The following is a 19,463-nucleotide window of genomic DNA, read 5'->3' on the forward strand; positions in this document are numbered from 1 at the left end:
AATATATATTGTCGCTTCAGATTTTGTCATCATTCATATATATATATTTTTTGTCATTTCAGGCAGGAAGATAAATCTGATTCTTACTATTTCACTGGGGCTAAATGTGGAAGTTCCTGCTCAGGTACTAGTTCCTATCTTGTTAAATTTGCTAAAAACTGTTTTGGCCTAACATCTGGTTTATGCTAGTGAGTATACCAAGTGTACTTAAAGAACTGTGAGTTTAGCAGTTATTGGATGTAGTATACTAGGTATCAAATAGGTCAAGATGTTTGATGGTGTTCTTCAGATCTCCTGTGTCTTTACTGTTTTTTAAATTACATTTGGTCAATTGCAGAGAGATGGCTGTTGAAAGTTAAGAAATGTCCTTCTTGAGCTCTGATAATATTCTACCTTGAAATCTATTATTATCTGACCATATAGCCACCCAACCTTCTCACACTTACAGCTTGCATAGTAAATACTTCTCTATCCACTTAATCTTAACCTCTATCTTCATATATGACATGTGTCTTGTCTTATAAAAGCATATGGTTTGTTTTATCAGTTCTGATGATCTCTCCCCCCCCTTTTTTTAAAGACTTCATTTATTCATGAGAGACACACACAGAGAGGCAGAGACACAGGCAGAGGGAGAAGCAGGCTCCCTGCAGAGAGCCAGATGTGGGATTGGATCCCAGGACCCTGGGATCATGACCTGAACCAAAGGCAGATGCTCAACCACTGAGCCACCCAGGTGCTCCTGATCTCTCCCTTTTAATCAGGGGACTTAGATGAGAATTGGGCAGACTTTTTCTTTAAGATCCAAATGGCAAGTATTTCAGACTTTATGGGCCATTTAGTTTGTGGGCCATCCACTCAACTCTGCCAGTAAAGAGAGAAAGCAGCAATAATATGTAAATGAATGGGTGCAGCTATGATCCAGTAAAACTTCATGTTCAGAAACAGGCATTGGGCCAGATTTGCTCTTGGTTTGGCAGCCAACGCTCCTGGTTTGAATTTAATAGACTATTAAATTAGACTATTTGAATTTAATGTAATTATTAGTACGTTTGGATTTGTCTCACCATTTTATTATTTGCTTTTTGTTTCTCTCCTTGTTTTCCCCTGATTCTCCTTTCCTTCTGTTTCATAGACTACTTAAATATTTTTAAATATATATTTAAAATTTTTTCCAATTAGCTTTTTAGCTGTGTTCCTTTTCAATATTATTTTTACTAGTTCCTCTAGGGATTACAGTATGCATTATTTATTCTTCACAGGTTTCTTAGCATTAATGTTTCCCTTCACATCAAAAAGAGAAGCCTTAGGGGCACCTGGGTGGCTCAGTCCGTTGAGCCTCTGAATCTTGGTTTCTGCTCATATTGTGTGATCCCATGGATTTTGGGATGGAGCCCTGCATGGGGCTCTGCACTGTGGGGGAGTCTGCTTGAAGATTCTCTCCCTCTGCCCCTCCCCCTACTCTCTCTTTCCCTCAAATAAATAAATCTTTAAGAATTTTTTTTTTAAAACCCTGCTGTCACAGTGGCATTCTCATAAGAAAACCACCAGCATTTATCCACTCACCAAACATTCATCAGGCAGATTCTGTGTCAGATACTGGGCCAGGATTTGGGGGCTCATAGGTTAAAGACTTTAGTCTCTGGAAGCTCAAAGGCTAGTAGAGACACTGGTGAGTGCTGTGATGGAATAATGCAGGCACAGCATGAGAGCAGTGGTGAAGAAGGCTCTGATATGGTCTAATCCTGGCTGTGCCACATACCAACTCTGCAGCCTTGCACAAATGTCTTAGTCTCTGTAAGCCAGCACTGACCAGTAGAAATAGAATGGAACCCACATGTTTAATTTTAAATTTTCTAGGGATCATGCTTAAGAAAAGTAATTAAAAAGAGGCAAAATTAATTTTAAGAGTATCTTTCATTGAATCCCATATGCCTAAAACATTTTATTTTCTTTTCTAAAAGATTTTATTTATTTATTGATGAGAGACACATAAAAAAAAGAGGCAGAGACACAGGCCAAGGGAGAAGCAGGCTCTATCCCTGATGTGGAACTCGATCCCAGGACTCCAGATCACATCCTGAGCCAAAGCAGATGCTCAACCACTGAGCCAGGCATCGCCCTAAAACATTTTAATATATAATCAGTATAAAAAATTATTAATGAGATATTTTACCTGGTTTTTTTTTGAATCTTCAAAATCTGGTATGTGTTTTATATTTGCAGCACAGCTGAGTTTGATGTAGGTATATTTCTAGTTGTCAGCAACCACATGTGGCTAGAGGTTACTACATGGGACTGTACGTTATTTATCATGTCCTTACACACAAACACTTAATTTTCAATGAACATATTAGTGATCAGTCTTAAGTATAAAGACTACTTCTAAATATGCTGATATGTAAGAAGAAGGGTCATCTCTCTTTTGTCCTCTATGTCTTCTTGTCTTTTCTGTCTGTGACTGAGAGTAAAAAAAGAAATACATGTCATTGGAAAGCCATGAGAATTATTTTTCATTTAAAAAATATAAATTTCTTCTTTTTTAAACTTTTTTCTTTTCTTTTTTTTTTAAGACCTAGTTTCTGCTCTTCTTATATTAAATGTAAAGCAATAATGTCAACAGCGGTTATTCAACAAAGAGGGATTAGGTAAAAGTATTGCTTTGTATAAGTTAAAAAACTAATTTTAAAAGAAAAACTAGCTTTTAAAAGATTTTTATTTATTTATTTTAAAAGATTTTATTTATTTATTCATGAGAGACAGAGAGAGAGGCAGAGACACAGGCAGAGGGAGAAGCAGGCTCCCTGTAGGGAGCCTGATGCAGGACTCGACCCCAGGACCCCAGGATCATGCCCTGAGCCAAATGCAGATGCTCAACCACTGAACTGCCCAGGCATCCCTTAAGATTTTTTATTTTTATGTAATCTCTACAACCAACATGGGACTCGAGCTCACAACCTCAAGCTCAAGAGTCACACACTTCCCTGACTGAGCCAGCTAGGTACCCCAGAAAGAAAATTTTTTTTTTAAGAAACATTTAAGAAGTTTTAGGATACTAGTATATTTTTTAAAATATTTACTTTTTATTCATGAGACACACAGAGAGAGAGGCAGAAACATAGGCAGAAGGAGAAGCAGGCTCCCTGTGAGGAGCCCGATGTGGGACTTGATCCCAGGACCCTGGGATCATGACCTAAGCCAAAGGTAGATGCTCAGCCACTGAGCCACCAAGGTGTCACTAGGATAATAGTTCAAATGTTGATTAAGTAGTTTTCTCACAGAAGACTCTATAAAAGCTGTCTTTTTGATAATGGTTTTCCTTTCTTAATACCTACTCATCCTCATGGTTTTATCTGTTTTTAATCTTTACAATTTAACCTTTTCCCAAATCACTTTCTTGCCTGACAGTATTTATTCCATTCTCTTTGATTACTTTGTTTCAAATCAGATCCTTCACACCATTAACGTTTTCAGCTAACCCTTTCCTAGATTACTAGATTATATTCATATACTCAGTGTTGTATGTTCTCAGTATTTACAACTTCATTACCCCATTCCTCACAGAGCAGCTTCTTTTCTTCTAGCATTGGACACATGGTAGATTTGTATTTTTATGTCTTTTAGATGGCGAGTCTGGACCTAAAGCCAAAAAATCAGCACTACAGCAACAAGACATTTTCAAAGAAGGTCTATCCCAAGTCATAAACACAGAAGAACTTAAAAAGAAATTTGTTTGGAGAAATATCTGGAAATCTGGAGAATAGTGTAAGAATTAGCACCTAAAGCAAAAGAAGTATCTGGGACAATATAAAGTCACCTGTATGGAAATTTCTGCTGAAGAAAGAGATATAGATCTAATGAATTTGGAAAAGTTTTCACTATACAATCAATAGTTTTAGAGCAGACTGATCTCATAGAAGAGTGCTTTCATGAACATGGTAAATGTGGAAAAATCTTCAAACAAAACTCACACTTAATTATACAAGGAAAGTGTGATGAAAAGAAACCTTGCAAATGTGGTAGATGTGGGAAAATCTTCAGAGACCACACTGCTCTTGTTTAGCATGAAAGAACTCATACTGGAGAGTGACCCTATAAATGTAATGTTTGTGGAAGGGGATTTAACCAGAATTCCCACGTAACAAACCATCATAGGACTCATTCTTGGGAAAAGCCCTACAAATGCAACCAATGTGGGAAGGCCTTCAGTTATTGCTCAATCCTCATTCAACATCAGAAAATTCATAGTGGAGACAGACTCTATGAATGCACTGAATGTGGCAAGACATTCAGGTGTAGCAGGTACCTTTCTCATCATCAAAGAATTTACACTGGTGAGAGGCTCTATAAGTGTCTTGAATTTGGAAAGATCTTTACCCAGAGCACCCATCCTAACTCTACATCAGAGAAGCCCTATGAATATAATGAATGTGGTGAAACCTTCACTTAGAGTGCCCATCATACTCAACATCAAAAAATTCATACAGGAGAAAAGCTCTATGAATGTAATGACTCTGGAAAAGCTTTCAGTGATCTCTCAGTTCTTATTTGGTATCATATTGCCCATACTGGGGAGAAGCCTTATGAATGTAATGACTATGGAAAAAGCTTTCAGTTTCTCTTCAGACCTCATCCAACATCAAAGAATGCATACTGGAGAGAAATCATACAAATGCAGTGAATGTGGGAATGCTTTTAGTGATTGTTCAGCCCCTATTCAACATCAGAGAACTCATACTAGAGAGAAGCCCTATGAGTGTAAGGTAGGTGGAAAAACCTTTAGCAGAAGTACACACCTTACTCAACATCAGAAAAGTCATACAGGCAATAAACTATACAAATGTAATGAATGTGAGAAAACTTTCATCCAGAGTTCATTCCTTACACAACACTGTAAGGAATGGTTTGTGTAAGGGTTCATACTGGAGAAAAATCCTACAAATGTAATGAATGTGAGAAAGCTTTCAGCGATTGCTCAGGGCATATTCAGCATCAGAGGACTCACACTGGAGAGGCCTATGAATGCAATGATTGTGGGAAGGCTTTTGGTTTCTGTTCAGCTCTTATTCAGCATAAGAGAATTCATACTGGAGAGAAGCCCTATAAATGCAATGACTGCAGAAAAGCCTTTAGTGATAGGTCAGCACTTATTCAACATCAGAGAACTCACACTGGAGAGAAGCCCTATAAACGTATGTGGAAAAGCCTTCAATCAGAGTAAAAACGTTATAAATCACCAGAAAAACACATTCTAGTGAAAAATCCTATAAATGCAATGAATGTGGAAAAGCCTTCGGTTACTGCTCAGGCCTTATTCAACATCAAATCAAATTCGATTGATTTTTAATTTCTGCCTGATTCGATCTAAATTCTGCAGTCATGAAGACTCTTGAGTCCTTTAGGCTTTTTCTAGAGCCACCAGTAGCTGTATAATAGTGCTTCTGGATTATTCCAGCACAAGTGTAAGATTGTGAGAAAGCTGAAACTTTATGACTTCTTTGTTGTTGTTGCTTTCTCAGCCTGTTTCCCCATACAGCAAACACCACTCTCTCTTTGAGACGCACTTCAGCCAGGCATTTCCTGCTTTTCTCCCCTACTTCCCAACACTTTGACCATTTGCTAACTATAGTTGGAATACCCTCCTGACTTACTTTCCTGATTTCTGCCTCTCAAATTTCATTTTATGGTCTTGCACATACATAATTTTGGATGATGATGATGGTGGTGGTGATGATGATGATGATGATGATGATAATGATGATTCCCCATCAGTGGCTCTCAGCACTTATCTGTTTTTTCTTTGAATGTCTGTAGCATGTATTCACATGGACTTCAGTGGTTCCTTGATGTTCAATAATCACCTTAAGGGTAGGTTCCATACCTTAGAGTTTTATAACTTCACAGAAGCTAAGTAGAGGTAGAAATAGAGTAGAGGCTCAGTAAATCTTCACTGAGGAAGCATGTGGTAGTAACAAGACCATGATGAACACCCATGCTTTATCTCATTTGCAAAATGGCGCTTTGAACTCTGTTTTGTTCCACCCATGAATATACAACCAGACTTACTTTTTTTAAAAAAAAGATTTTATTTATTTATTCATGAGAGACACAGAGAGACAGGCAGAGACATAGGCAGAAGAAGAAGCAGACTCCCTGTGGGGAGCCCAGTGCAAGACTCTATCCCAGGACCTAGGGATGATGACCTGAGCCAAAGGCAGACACTCAACCACTGAGCCACTCAAGTGCCCCTCACACTTACTTTTTAAAACATATATATATGGGCAGCCCTGGTGGCTCAGCAGTTTAGTGTCTGCCTTCAGCCCAGGGTGTGATCCTGGAGACTCAGGATTGAGTCCCATGTCAGGCTCCCTGCATGGATCCTGCTTCTCCCTCTGCCTGTGTTTATGCTTCTCTCTCTCTCTCTCTGTGTGTGTGTGTCTCTAATTAATAAATAAAATCTTTTTAAAAACCATATATATAACTAATCAAAACAAAAATGTATAGTGATTATATTAAAATCAAAGATGATACCATACAGCAATCTTTTTTTTTCTTCTTCAAACAGCTATTTTCAAATAGGATATGGTTCTACACAATAATTTCTAATGTCTATACTTAACACAACTCTCCTGGGATTTTTTTAAGCTGACATCCTCAATATTCTCCAGCAACTTGCCACTGGATTTCAGTTATGGATACTAGACTTTCACACAGTTATTCTGGCATTTTCTTCCATAGCTTGCTTTGGAGATAACTGCTAACTTATTGAATCACCCATTCACTTTGGTCTCTGCTAAATGTCAATTTCCTGTCTCCATTTACAATAGAAGCCAGTTAGTATCTATAGAAACTATAGAATAGTTTCATTCATAAGAAAGAATGAATCTAAGTCACAAAATGGAAGAAGATATTTGCAACATAAATAGTCTATTCTGAAATAGAAGATTTCAGAATATTTTACGTGGATTCTGAAAAAACAGAGCAAAGGAACAAATAAAACAAAACTCAGAGATACAGAGAACAGACTGGTTTATATAAATATAAGATCACTGCTTCCATTTTCCCTTTACTTGAGAGTTTTAACATACTGAGGTTAGTTGTCATACATGGTTGATTTTCTTTATCAACCCCCTAGCAACCAGGTTTGACTCTGTATTCAAAGAGGTTGCTTTCATTAGGCTTATGGGTATCTCTTATAACAGGCCCAGATCAGTGGTTATCCAAAGTCTATGGACATAAGCAAGCCAGGGTTACCTGGCCATGGGGACTCCAAGATGTCAGGACCACAGGCTCTCAGTCATGTTTCTCCGCTATCCTCGATGCGTGTTTCTGCCTGGCATCCAGGCATCTTATCCCTTTTCAACCCAGCAGAAATGAAAAGACATCTCTTTCCCATTAGGGGTGTGATCTGGAAGTTTTGTGCATTATTTCACTCATCTCCCATTGACCATATATGGGTCTTATAACCTCTTGTACTGGAGAAGGAGAAGGAGCAAAGTCCTACAGAGTTTTAAAGTGGAGAGTGGTGGGGGGAGGGGCAAGATGGCGGAAGAGTAGGGTCCCCAAATCACCTGTCCCCACCAAATTACCTAGATAACTTTCAAATCATCCTGAAAATCTACGAATTCGGCCTGAGATTTAAAGAGAGAACAGCTGGAATGCTACAGTGAGAAGAGTTCGCGATTCTATCAAGGTAGGAAGACGGGGAAAAAAGAAATAAAGAAACAAAAGGCCTCCAAGGGGGAGGGGCCCCGAAGAGCTGGGCTAAGGCCAGGGCGAGTGTCCCCAGGACAGGAGAGCCCCGTCCGGGAGAAGCAGGAGCTGCACCAACCTCCCCGGGGGAAAGGCGCTCGCAGGGAGTTAAAGCAGGATCCCAGGAGGGTGGGGATGCCCTCGGGCTCCCAGGGACACTAACAGACACCTGCGCCCCGGGAGAGTGCACCGAGCTCCCTAAGGGCTGCAGCGCGCACGGCGGGACCCGGAGCAGCTCGGGGGGCTCGGGGGCGGCTCCGCGGAGGGCGCTGCGGGGCGGGAGCAGCTCAGGGGAGGGCTCGAGTGGAGGCTCTGTGTGGAGGGGGCTGCGTGGCCCCGGGAGCAGCTCGGAGGCGGCTCCCGCAGAGGAAGAGGCTCCGTGCGGAGGGGGCTGCGGGGCTCTGGGAGCAGCCCGGAGGGGCTCGGGCGGCGGCGGCTCCGCGGAGAGGCGCTGCGCCACCAGGAGCACGAATCCAACAGCGCAGGCTCCGGAGCACTGGGCACCAGGATACAGCCCAGGATCCGGCCTCCCCCTGGGAAGGCAGAGGCCGGGAGGGCCCAGGACAGCGAGGACGCTCCTGCCCCGAGCTGAGCAGATCAGCGGCCCCACCCCGGAGCCTCCAGGCCCTGCAGACGGAGAGCTCCGGAGTTACTGCGGGGGCTGACTCCAGGGCTCCAGAGCTGCCGCCGCCACTGCGGTTGATCCTCCTGAGGCCTCACGGGGTAAACAACCCCCACTGAGCCCTGCAGCAGGCTGGGGCAGAGCAGCTCCCCCAAGTGCTAACACCTGAAAATCAGCACAACAGGTCCCTCCCCCGAAAGACCAGCTAGACGGACAAGTTCCAGGGGAAGTCAAGAGACTTAAAATATACAGAAACAGAAGATACTCCCCCGTGTTGTTGTTGTTGTTGTTGTTGTTTTTGCTTTTTGATTTCTGTTTGCTTCCCCCACCCTTTTTTCCCTTTTTTTCTTTTTCTTTCTCTTTTTCTTCTCTCTTTTTTCTTTTTTTCTTCCTTTTTTCCTTTTTCTTTTTCTCTTTTCTTTCCTTCTTTCTCTCCTCTCTTTTTCTCCTTTTCCCAATACAACTTGTTTTTGGCCACTCTGCACTGAGCAAAATGACTAGAAGGAAAACCTCACCTCAAAAGAAAGAATCAGAAACAGTCCTCTCTCCCACAGAGTTACAAAATCTGGATTACAATTCAATGTCAGAAAGCCAATTCAGAAGCACTATTATACAGTTACTGGTGGCTCTAGAAAAAGCCTAAAGGACTCAAGAGTCTTCATGACTGCAGAATTTAGATCGAATCAGGCAGAAATTAAAAATCAATCGAATGAGATGCAATCCAAACTAGAAGTCCTAACGACGAGGGTTAATGAGGTGGAAGAACGAGTGAGTGACATAGAAGACAAGTTGATGGCAAAGAGGGAAACTGAGGAAAAAACAGACAGACAATTAAAAGACCATGAGGTCAGATTAAGGGAAATAAACGATGGCCTGAGGAAGAAAAACCTACGTTTAATTGGGGTTCCCGAGGGCGCCGAAAGGGCCAGAGGTCCAGAATATGTATTTGAACAAATCCTAGCTGAAAACTTTCCTAATCTGGGAAGGGAAACAGGCATTCAGATCCAGGAAATAGAGAGATTCCCCCCCCTAAAATCAATAAAAACCGTTCAACACCTCGACATCTAATAGTTAAGCTTGCAAATTCCAAAGATAAAGAGAAGATCCTTAAAGCAGCAAGAGACAAGAAATCCCTGACTTTTATGGGGAGGAGTATTTGGGTAACAGCAGACCTCTCCACAGAGACCTGGCAGGCCAGAAAGGGCTGGCAGGGTATATTCAGGGTCCTAAATGAGAAGAACATGCAACCAAGAATACTTTATCCAGCAAGGCTCTCATTCAAAATGGAAGGAGAGATAAAGAGCTTCCAAGACAGGCAGGAACTGAAAGAATATGTGACCTCCAAACCAGCTCTGCAAGAAATTTTAAGGGGGACTCTTAAAATTCCCCTTTAAGAAGTTCAGTGGAACAATCTACAAAAACAAGGACTGAATAGATATCATGATGACACTAAACTCATATCTTTCAATAGTAACTCTGAACATGAACGGGCTTAATGACCTCATCAAAAGGCGCAGAGTTTCAGACTGGATAAAAAAGCAGGACCCATCTATTTGCTGTCTACAAGAGACTCATTTTAGACAGAAGGACACCTACAGCCTGAAAATAAAAGGTTGGAGAACCATTTACCATTCAAATGGTTCTCAAAAGAAAGCAGGGGTAGCCATCCTTATATGAGATGAACTAAAGTTTACCCTGAAGACTGCAGTGAGAGATGAAGAGGGACACTATATCATACTTAAAGGATCTATGCAACAAAAGGACTTAACAATCCTCAATATATATGCCCTGAATGTGGGAGCCGCCAAATTTTTAAATCAACTAATAACCAAAGTGAAGAAATACTTAGATAATAATACACTTATACTTGGTGACTTCAATCTAGCTCTTTCTATACTCGATAAGTCTTCTAAGCACAACATCTCCAAAGAAATGAGAGCTTTAAATGATACACTGGACCAGATGGATTTCACAGATATCTACAGAACTTTACATCCAAACTCAACTGAATACACATTCTTCTCAAGTGCACATGGAACTTTCTCCAGAATAGACCGCATACTGGGTCACAAATTGGGTCTGAACCGATACCAAAAGATTGGGATCGTCCCCTACATATTCTCAGACCATAATGCCTTGGAATTAGAACTAAATCACAACAAGAAGTTTGGAAGGACCTCAAACACGTGGAGGTTAAGGGCCATCCTGCTAAAAGATGAAAGAGTCAACCAGGAAATAAAGGAAGAATGAAAAAGATTCATGGAAACTAATGAGAATGAAGATACAACCGTTCAAAATCTTTGGGATGAAGCAAAAGCAGTCCTAAGGGGGAAATACATTGCAATACAAGCATCCATTCAAAAACTGGAAAGAACTCAAATACAAAAGCTAATCTTACACATAAAGGAGCTAGAGAAAAAAACAGCAAATAGATCCTACACCAGAAGAAGATCCAACAGCAGAAGAAGAGAGTTAATAAAGATTCGAGCAGAACTCAACGAAATCGAGACCAGAAGAACTGTGGAACAGATCAACAAAACCAGGAGTTGGTTCTTTGAAAGAATTAATAAGATACATAAACCATTAGCCGGCCTTATTAAAAAGAAGAGAGAGAAGACTCAAATTAATAAAATCATGAATGAGAAAGGAGAGATCACTACCAACACCAAGGAAATACAAACGATTTTAAAAACATATTATGAACAGCTATACGCCAATAAATTAGGCAATCTAGAAGAAATGGACGCATTCCTGGAAAGCCACAAACTACCAAAACTGGAACAGGAAGAAATGAAAACCTGAACAGGCCAATAACCAGGGAGGAAATTGAAGTAGTCATCAAAAACCTCCCAAGACACAAGAGTCCAGGGCCAGATGGCTTCCCTTTGTACTACAAAGCTGTGGTCATCAAGACAGTGTGGTACTGGCACAAAAACAGACACATAGATCAATGGAATAGAATTGAGAACCCAGAAGTGGACCCTGAACTTTATGGTCAACTAATATTCGATAAAGGAGGAAAGACTATCCATTGGAAGAAAGACAGTCTCTTCAATAAACGGTGCTGGGAAAATTGGACATCCACATGCAGAAGAATGAAACTAGACCACTCTCTTTCACCATACACAAAGATAAACTCAAAATGGGTGAAAGATCTAAATGTGAGACAAGATTCCATCAAAATCCTAGAGGAGAACACAGGCAACACCCTTTTTGAACTTGGCCACAGCAACTTCTTGCAAGATACATCCACGAAGGCAAAAGAAACAAAAGCAAAAATGAACTATTGGGACTTCATTAAGATAAGAAGCTTTTGCACAGCAAAGGATACAGTCAACAAAACTCAAAGACAACCTACAGAATGGGAGAAGATATTTGCAAATGACGTATCAGATAAAGGGCTAGTTTCCAAGATCTATAAAGAACTTATTAAACTCAACACCAAAGAAACAAACAATCCAATCATGAAATGGGCAAAAGACATGAACAGAAATCTCACAGAGGAAGACATAGACATGGCCAACATGCACATGAGAAAATGCTCTGCATCACTTGCCATCAGGGAAATATAAATCAAAACCACAATGAGATACCACCTCACACCAGTGAGAATGGGGAAAATTAACAAGGCAGGAAACCACAAATATTGGAGAGGATGCGGAGAAAAGGGAACCCTCTTACACTCTTGGTGGGATTGTGAACTGGTGCAGCCACTCTGGAAAACTGTGTGGAGGTTCCTCAAAGAGTTAAAAATAGACCTGCCCTACGACCCAGCAATTGCACTGTTGGGGATTTACCCCAAAGATTCAGATGCAATGAAACACCGGGACACCTGCACCCCCATGTTTCTAGCAGCAATGTCCACAGTAGCCAAACTGTGGAAGGAGCCCCGGTGTCCATCAAAAGATGAATGGATAAAGAAGATGTGGTTTATGTATACACTGGAATATTACTCAGCCATTAGAAATGACAAATACCCGGGATCCCTGGGTGGCGCAGCGGTTTGGCGCCTGCCTTTGGCCCAGGGCGCGATCCTGGAGACCCGGGATCGAATCCCACGTCGGGCTCCCGGTGCATGGAGCCTGCTTCTCCCTCTGCCTATGTCTCTGCCTCTCTCTCTCTCTCTGTGTGTGTAACTATCATAAATAAATAAAAATTTAAAAAAAAAAAAGAAAAAAAGAAATGACAAATACCCACCATTTGCTTCGACGTGGATGGAACTGGAGAGTATTATGCTGAGTGAAGTAAGTCAATCAGAGAAGGACAAACATTGTATGTTCGCATTCATTTGGGGAATATAAATAATAGTGAAAGGGAATAGAAGGGAAGGGAGAAGAAATGTGTGGGAAATATCAGAAAGGGAGACAGAACATAAAGACCCCTAACTCTGGGAAACGAACTAGGGGTGGTGGAAGGGGTGGAGGGCGGGGGGTGGGGGTGAATGGGTGACGGGCACTGAGGGGGGCACTTGATGGGATGAGCACTGGGTGTTATTCTGTTTGTTGGTAAATTGAACACCAATAAAAAATAAATTTATTATAAAAAAACCCCCAAAAATAAAGTGGAGAGTGGTAATAAACAACCAGCAGAGATCTTAGGGTGATTGTGTCCCTTGTCAGTTACATTGCATTAAAAAATGACCTAGTTTCATAAAACATGAATTCAGTCTGAAGGGTGGGCTGGCAGGCTAGATGTCCCAATAGGGTAGCTCAGTAACAGGGGAAGGAGAAAACTGATTCTCTGTAGACCAGTTATGCTTTCTGTAGACCAGAAATTACGAGCCATGTTCAGCAATGTGAGAGATTAGCCCTTACCAATCTCTCAAAGGGGGGGATTGAGCTCACTTCTTAATTAACTTTGAGTAGGTCTTTCTTTCCAAGTGATGTGCCCAGGCCAAGGACAGACCTCCTCAAAGCAAACATGTTACAAAGGAAATATAAATATAAATATAATATAAATATAAATATAAATATAAAATATAAATAGGTGTCAAGCCTATTGAAGGTCTGTTGCTCTCCACTCAAACCTGTTAGAAAAGTTGGAATCTTTGTTTCAGTCCAACTTACCTGGAAACCAAAGTAATGATTCCCATGGAAAAGACGTGACACATAGCTGACCAAATCCATCCATAGCAGGGGATGAAAAGGCCATTGCAGATGGGTGGGAGAGATAGAAACTCTACTTCTGGGACCAGACACACAGCAGGAGGAATCTTATAGGCCTGGAGTTTCTTGGAGGAGCGAGGGACTTATGTCCCATTCCAGGACCCACAGTAGAGTCCCGATGCCCCCAAAATGCCTGGCTTTGGAAGCTAAAGGGGCCTATGTCCTGGGTCCCTGGGGGGCTGTGGAGTCTGAGATACTCCTTTTGAAAGGCTCCTAGGTTGATTCACTCTTCCCACAGTTGACTGATTATATGTCAAGGAGATTCATTTACTAAGCTTAAAGTGTCTGCTGGAGGGGCAGGGACCAGTGGAAACTTCTTCATAGAGGGGGTGCTGATAAGCCTGGTTTTTGCCTGTTCCCTCTGCCTGACAGGTGCAGAGGCATAGGTGGGCAGGACACAAGTGCCCTGAGGCTGGGTCCCCAGCACTCTCCTCCCACATCTCTGAGGCCCTGCCAGCCCCTGGCTCAGCACCTCCTGGCATCCTCTCATGCTGGTGGGCCAGCATGTGCCACATAGGTAAAGTGAGCTGAATCAGACAGAGAAATACTGCATGATTTCACTTTTACGTGGATTCTGAAAAAACAGAGCAAAGGAACAAACAAAACAAAACTCACAGGGAACAGACTGGTTGTTGTCAGAGAAGAGAGGTTGGAGGGTGGGTGGAAGGCATGGATCAGATAATGATGCAGGGTAACTAGACTTAGTATGGTGATAACTTTGTATTGTATACAAATATCAAAGTATTATGTAGTGCACCTGAAACTAATGTTATATACAAAATTTACCTCAAAGCCAAACTTCGTTTAAAACCTTATCAACTCAGTGTAGTATTTGTGCAAGGACAGACAAAAGGGCCAATGGAATAGAAAGGGTGCACATTTTGTATCGAATAAACAGGATATAGAAGAGTATTGAAAGCAAGGACTTTCCAATAAATTGTGCTGGTGTAATTACATATCTAAATGGAAACAAATACACCACACATAAAAACAAATTCCAGATACATTAATGCTGAAACATAAAAGGCAAAAGCATAAAAGATGTAGAAGAGAATATAACAAAATACACTGAGAACTTTTGGATAGGAATAAGGCATAAGGGATCCCTGGGTGGCGCAGCGGTTTGGCGCCTGCCTTTGGCCGGGGCGCGATCCTGGAGACCCGGGATCGGGTCCCATATCGGGCTCCCAGTGCATGGAGCCTGCTTCTCCCTCTGCCTGTGTCTCTGCCTCTCTCTCTCTCTGTGACTATCATAAGTAAATAAATAAAAATTAAAAAAAAAAGGAATAAGGCATAAGACACAACAGCACTAAACAGGGAAAATGGGTAAATATAATGAGATCAAATTCACAGATGATTTTAAGAATAAGTGAAATGAAGAACTCATTCACCAAAAAGCACTAAGAAAAATGAATCTGTCACAAAATGGAAGAAGATATTTGCAACATAAATAACTCGCACAGGACTAGCATGAAAATATAGAATATAGAAAGAACTTCTATGACTATGAGGTCTATGAGAGAAAGGAAGCTGGACAGAAAACATTGAGCCTGAGATGTCATCAGTGTGTCTTCTGCTTTACTCTGTTAGAAGTCAGTTACTATGGCCCTCCCAGACAAGAAGAGAGGATTTGGACCAAAATTCTGATGACAGGAATGCCAAAGAGTTTGTGGACCTACTTTATTATTATTTTTTATTTTTATATTTTTTTTAAGATTTTATTTATTTATTCATAAGAGACAGAGAGGCAGAGACAGAGGCAGAAGGAGAAGCAGGCTCCCTGTGGGGACCCCGCTGCGGGACTCTGGGATCATGACCTGAGCCAAAGGCAGATGCTCAACCACTGAGCCACCCAGGTGCCCCCTATTTTTAAAAAAGATTTATTTATTTATTTATTTATTTATTTATTTATTTATTTATTTATTTGAGAGAGGGAGAGAGCATGAGCAAATTGGGAGCCTGTCGAGGGGCTCAATCTCATGACCCATGAAATCACAACCTGAGCCAAAACCAAGAGTATATGCTCAACTGACTGAGCCACCCAACTGCCCCTGTGGACATACTTTAAAACAACTACAGCAATCAAACTTATTAGAAATTAGGAAAAAGGGGATTCCTGGGTGGCTCAGTGGTTTTAGCTCCTGCCTTCAGCCCAGGGCATGATCCTGGAGTCCCGGGATTGAGTCCCCGCATCAGGCTCCCTGCATGGAGCCTGCTTCTCCCTCTGCCTCTCTCTCTCTCTGTGTGTCTCTCATGAATAAATAAATAAAATCTTAAAAAAATGAATTAGGGAAATGAAAATTAATCCTGTTATTAGATGCTACTGATCTTCCACCAGAATTGCTAAAATTAAAAACATAAGAGGTACTAATTATTGGCAAGGCTGTTAAGTAATAACTTTCATCACTACTATTGAGAATGTAAACTGATACAAATACTATGGAAAACAGTTGGGGATCCCTGGGTGGAGCAGCGGTTTATCACCTGCCTTTGGCCCAGGGCGCGATCCTGGAGATTCAGGATCGAATCCCACGTCGGGCTCCCGGTGCATGGAGCCTGCTTCTCCCTCTGCCTCTCTCTCTCTCTCTCTCTCTCTGACTATCATAAATAAATAAAAATTTTAAAAAATCCTTTAAAAAAAAAGAAAACAGTTGGACTTTAGTAAGTTGAAGATACACATACCGTGTTATCCTAGATCTCTATCCAAGAGAAATATATGCAAATGTACAGCAGGAGATTTTTAAGAGGATTTTCACAGTAGTGTTATTTGTAGAGTTAACAGTTGAAAACAAGTGGAATGCACATTTGCACTAACTTGGATAAACGGTGTGGAATACTATTCAGCAATTGACAACAGGTCAGAACTACAGAAAACAACACTGATGAACCTTACAAACATAATTTTGTGAAAGGAAGACACAAAGGAAGCATTTAGTAGGATTATGCTTATATAAGTTTCAAAACCAAACAAAATTAGGTTATATTGTTTAGGGATATATATATATGTACATGGTGAAATATATCAAGAATGTAAATACACAGTTACTGTAAAAGTCAGGAAAACTGAATTTTCCTGGGAGCATAAGGAGAACATGGCGGGGGGAGGAGGGGGCAGAAATCATACAGGAAAGAGACACACAATTTCCTGATTGCCAGCAACTCCCTGATCAGTCTTGAGTGACGGTTAGATGTTCGCTTTATAATTACTTGTTAACCTGACAATGTAGATTTTATTTACCTCTCTGTGTATTCTATTTCACAATAAGAAAATAAAACAGAACAAAGAAGCTTCCTCTGTATCATGTAAAGATTTCCAACATATAGTGAAGTATCAAAAGCAAGGCCCAGAACCAAGGAATATATATAGGTGAAAGTGGATAAAGAAATTCCAGAAGGGGGATCCCTGGGTGGTGCAGCGGTTTGGCGCCTGCCTTTGGCCCAGGGTGCGATCCTGGAGACCCAGGATCAAATCCCACATCAGGCTCCCGGTGCATGGAGCCTGCTTCTCCCTCTGCCTGTGTCTCTGCCTCTCTCTCTCTCACTGTGTGCCTATCATAAATAAATAAAAATTTAAAAAAAACCTTTAAAAAAAAAGGTACAAATTTAAGAACAGCAGAACAAAGTAGGAACCAGGTAGGTAGGTAGGTGATAAGGGAAATGTCACTGTATAATTATTTTGAACTTGTGATTGCTTTACTATTTCAAAAATACTAAACAACTAAATAAGTAAAATCTCTTATTAGAGCAATATTCAGAAGCCTTCCAGGAATGTGCATCCTCTTAAGAACAGAATCCCATTCCTTGGAACCCTGTGCATTATATCCTCATCCTTTGGCACCAGTGGCTCACGAGTCAGGCTTTATTCCTGGGCAGCTACAGGTCTGGAAAGGGGAAGGACTAATGATGACAGAGGTTAACACGTGTGGCCCAGCAGGTGGGACTAGGAACATCAAGTGCTAAGTCCCACCACAAGCTTTGATACCTCCTCAAACACTGACTAGCTTGGCAGACCACAGAATTAGGCATAAGATTCACAGTTAGTAACTCAGATTTATACACGTGACCAGGAGCTGTATACACAGAATCTAGAACACTTGACCTACGAAAAGACCATTCCTGTCCCCTTTCGGGGTTAAGCTCCTGAAATTTTTACCCATCCTCCTGCAGAAGACTTGTTTACTGAGCGCTTCCTATGTAGCTGGTAGGCCATTCATTCAACATTTACTTAACAAACTGTTAACGAGTAGCTGCTGTATGACACATATTCCCTTAGATACAGGGACAATAGTTTTGTTCAAACATCTCTGTCTTCATGGATTTTTGCTTTCTAATGGGAAATTCAGACAAATGAATTTTAAAATATATGGTATAAGTACTAATAAAAAATAAAGGAGGAAGATAATAGGGATGACTTCTTAAAAAGTGTTTTGAAATTTTAAAGTTGCTGGGGCACCTGGGCGGCTCAGTAGTTGAGTATCTGCCTTTGGCTCAGGTCATGATCCTGGGGTCCTGGGATCAAGTCCTGCATCAGGCTCCCTGTTGGGAGCCTGCTTCTCCCTCTGCCTATGTCTCTGCCTCTCTCTGTGTGTCTCTCATGAATAAATAAATAAATACTTTTTTAAAAAAAATTAAATTTGCTGAACAGGTAAGATTTCTCTGAGAAGGTGATACTTGTTTTTTTTTTTTTTTAAGATTTTATTTATTTATTCATGAGAGATACAGAGAGAGAAAAGCAGACATAGGCAGAGGGAGAAGCAGGCTCCCTGCAAGGAGCCCCATGTGGGACTTGATCCCGGGACAGGATCACACCCTGAGCCAAAGGCAGATGGTCAACCTCTGGAGCCACCCAGGTGTCCCAAGAAGGTGGTATTTGACATAATCCTAAAGGACAGGAAGAAATGAGGAACCTATTTGGAGAAACAAAAGTGTTTCCAGGCAGAGCACACAGGGACTGCAAAGGCCCTGAGGCTGGGGCAGGCCTGACTTGTGCTGACTGTCTAAGGATGAGCAGGAGGCTGTGTGGCTGGAGAAGAGGGATGCAGGGAGAGGATAGGGCAGGCGATGGCTGTGCAAGTCACTAGAAACACTTTGGCTTTTATATTGGCATCAGAGGGGAGCCCTTGGAGAGTTTTGCACTAATTCCGTATTTAGAAAATAGACAGAAAAGAGAAATAGAAACACAGTGAAGAGTCTATTGCAAAAACTGCAAGAGGTGATGGTAGATGTCTAGTGTGAGGGCAACGAAAATAGTTAAGAAAAGGTTGGATAATGGATAATGGATACACTTCAAGGGCGAGGCTGATGGATGGGATCTAGGATCCCAGGGGGAGGGAGAATCCACAGACAACTGCACGGCTGGAGCAGCTGCTTGTTGAGATGGGGAGGATGGGTGAGGAGCTCCTTTGGGGTGGGGGAAAGAGCAGGAGTTCCGTTTTTGACAATGTTATGTATAAAATACCTGTGGAGGGGCGCTCAGTAGGTTAAGTGTGTGCCTTCAGCTCAGGTCATGATCCCAGTGTCTTGGGATCAAGCCCCACATAGTGCTACCTGCTCAGTGGGGAGCCTGCTTCTCCCTCTGCCCCTGCTGCTCCCCCTGCTTGTGCTCTCTCTGTGTCAAATAAATAAATACAATCTAAAATAAAATAAAATAAAATAAAATAAAATTAAATTAAATTAAATAAAATAAATAAAATAAAATACCTGTGGCAAAAGCAGTTGCATCAGTGACTGTGGAGTTTGAAGGAGCAGGTCAAGATGAAAAGAGACATTTCCATATGCGTGGTGTTTAAGGATTGACCCCTGAGCATGCTAACGTTTAGGGAAGGAATTTACAAGAAAATTATAATATAGCACGTAATAAGTGCTATTAATAAACTTGAAATAATCTCAGAAATCCTGGGTGTATTCCAGGAGCTTCAAAAACC

The 19,463-nt window shown here is 41.3% G+C and overlaps 1 pseudogene; it reads left to right on the plus strand.

Moving 5' to 3' along the window:
- The first annotated feature begins 4,105 nt into the window (after positions 1–4,105).
- Positions 4,106–6,892, plus strand: LOC144306381 (uncharacterized; annotated as a pseudogene).
- The last annotated feature ends 12,571 nt before the right edge of the window (positions 6,893–19,463 follow it).

Source organism: Canis aureus, chromosome 37 (genome assembly GCF_053574225.1).
Source record: "Canis aureus isolate CA01 chromosome 37, VMU_Caureus_v.1.0, whole genome shotgun sequence".
Lineage (NCBI taxonomy): Eukaryota > Metazoa > Chordata > Mammalia > Carnivora > Canidae > Canis > Canis aureus.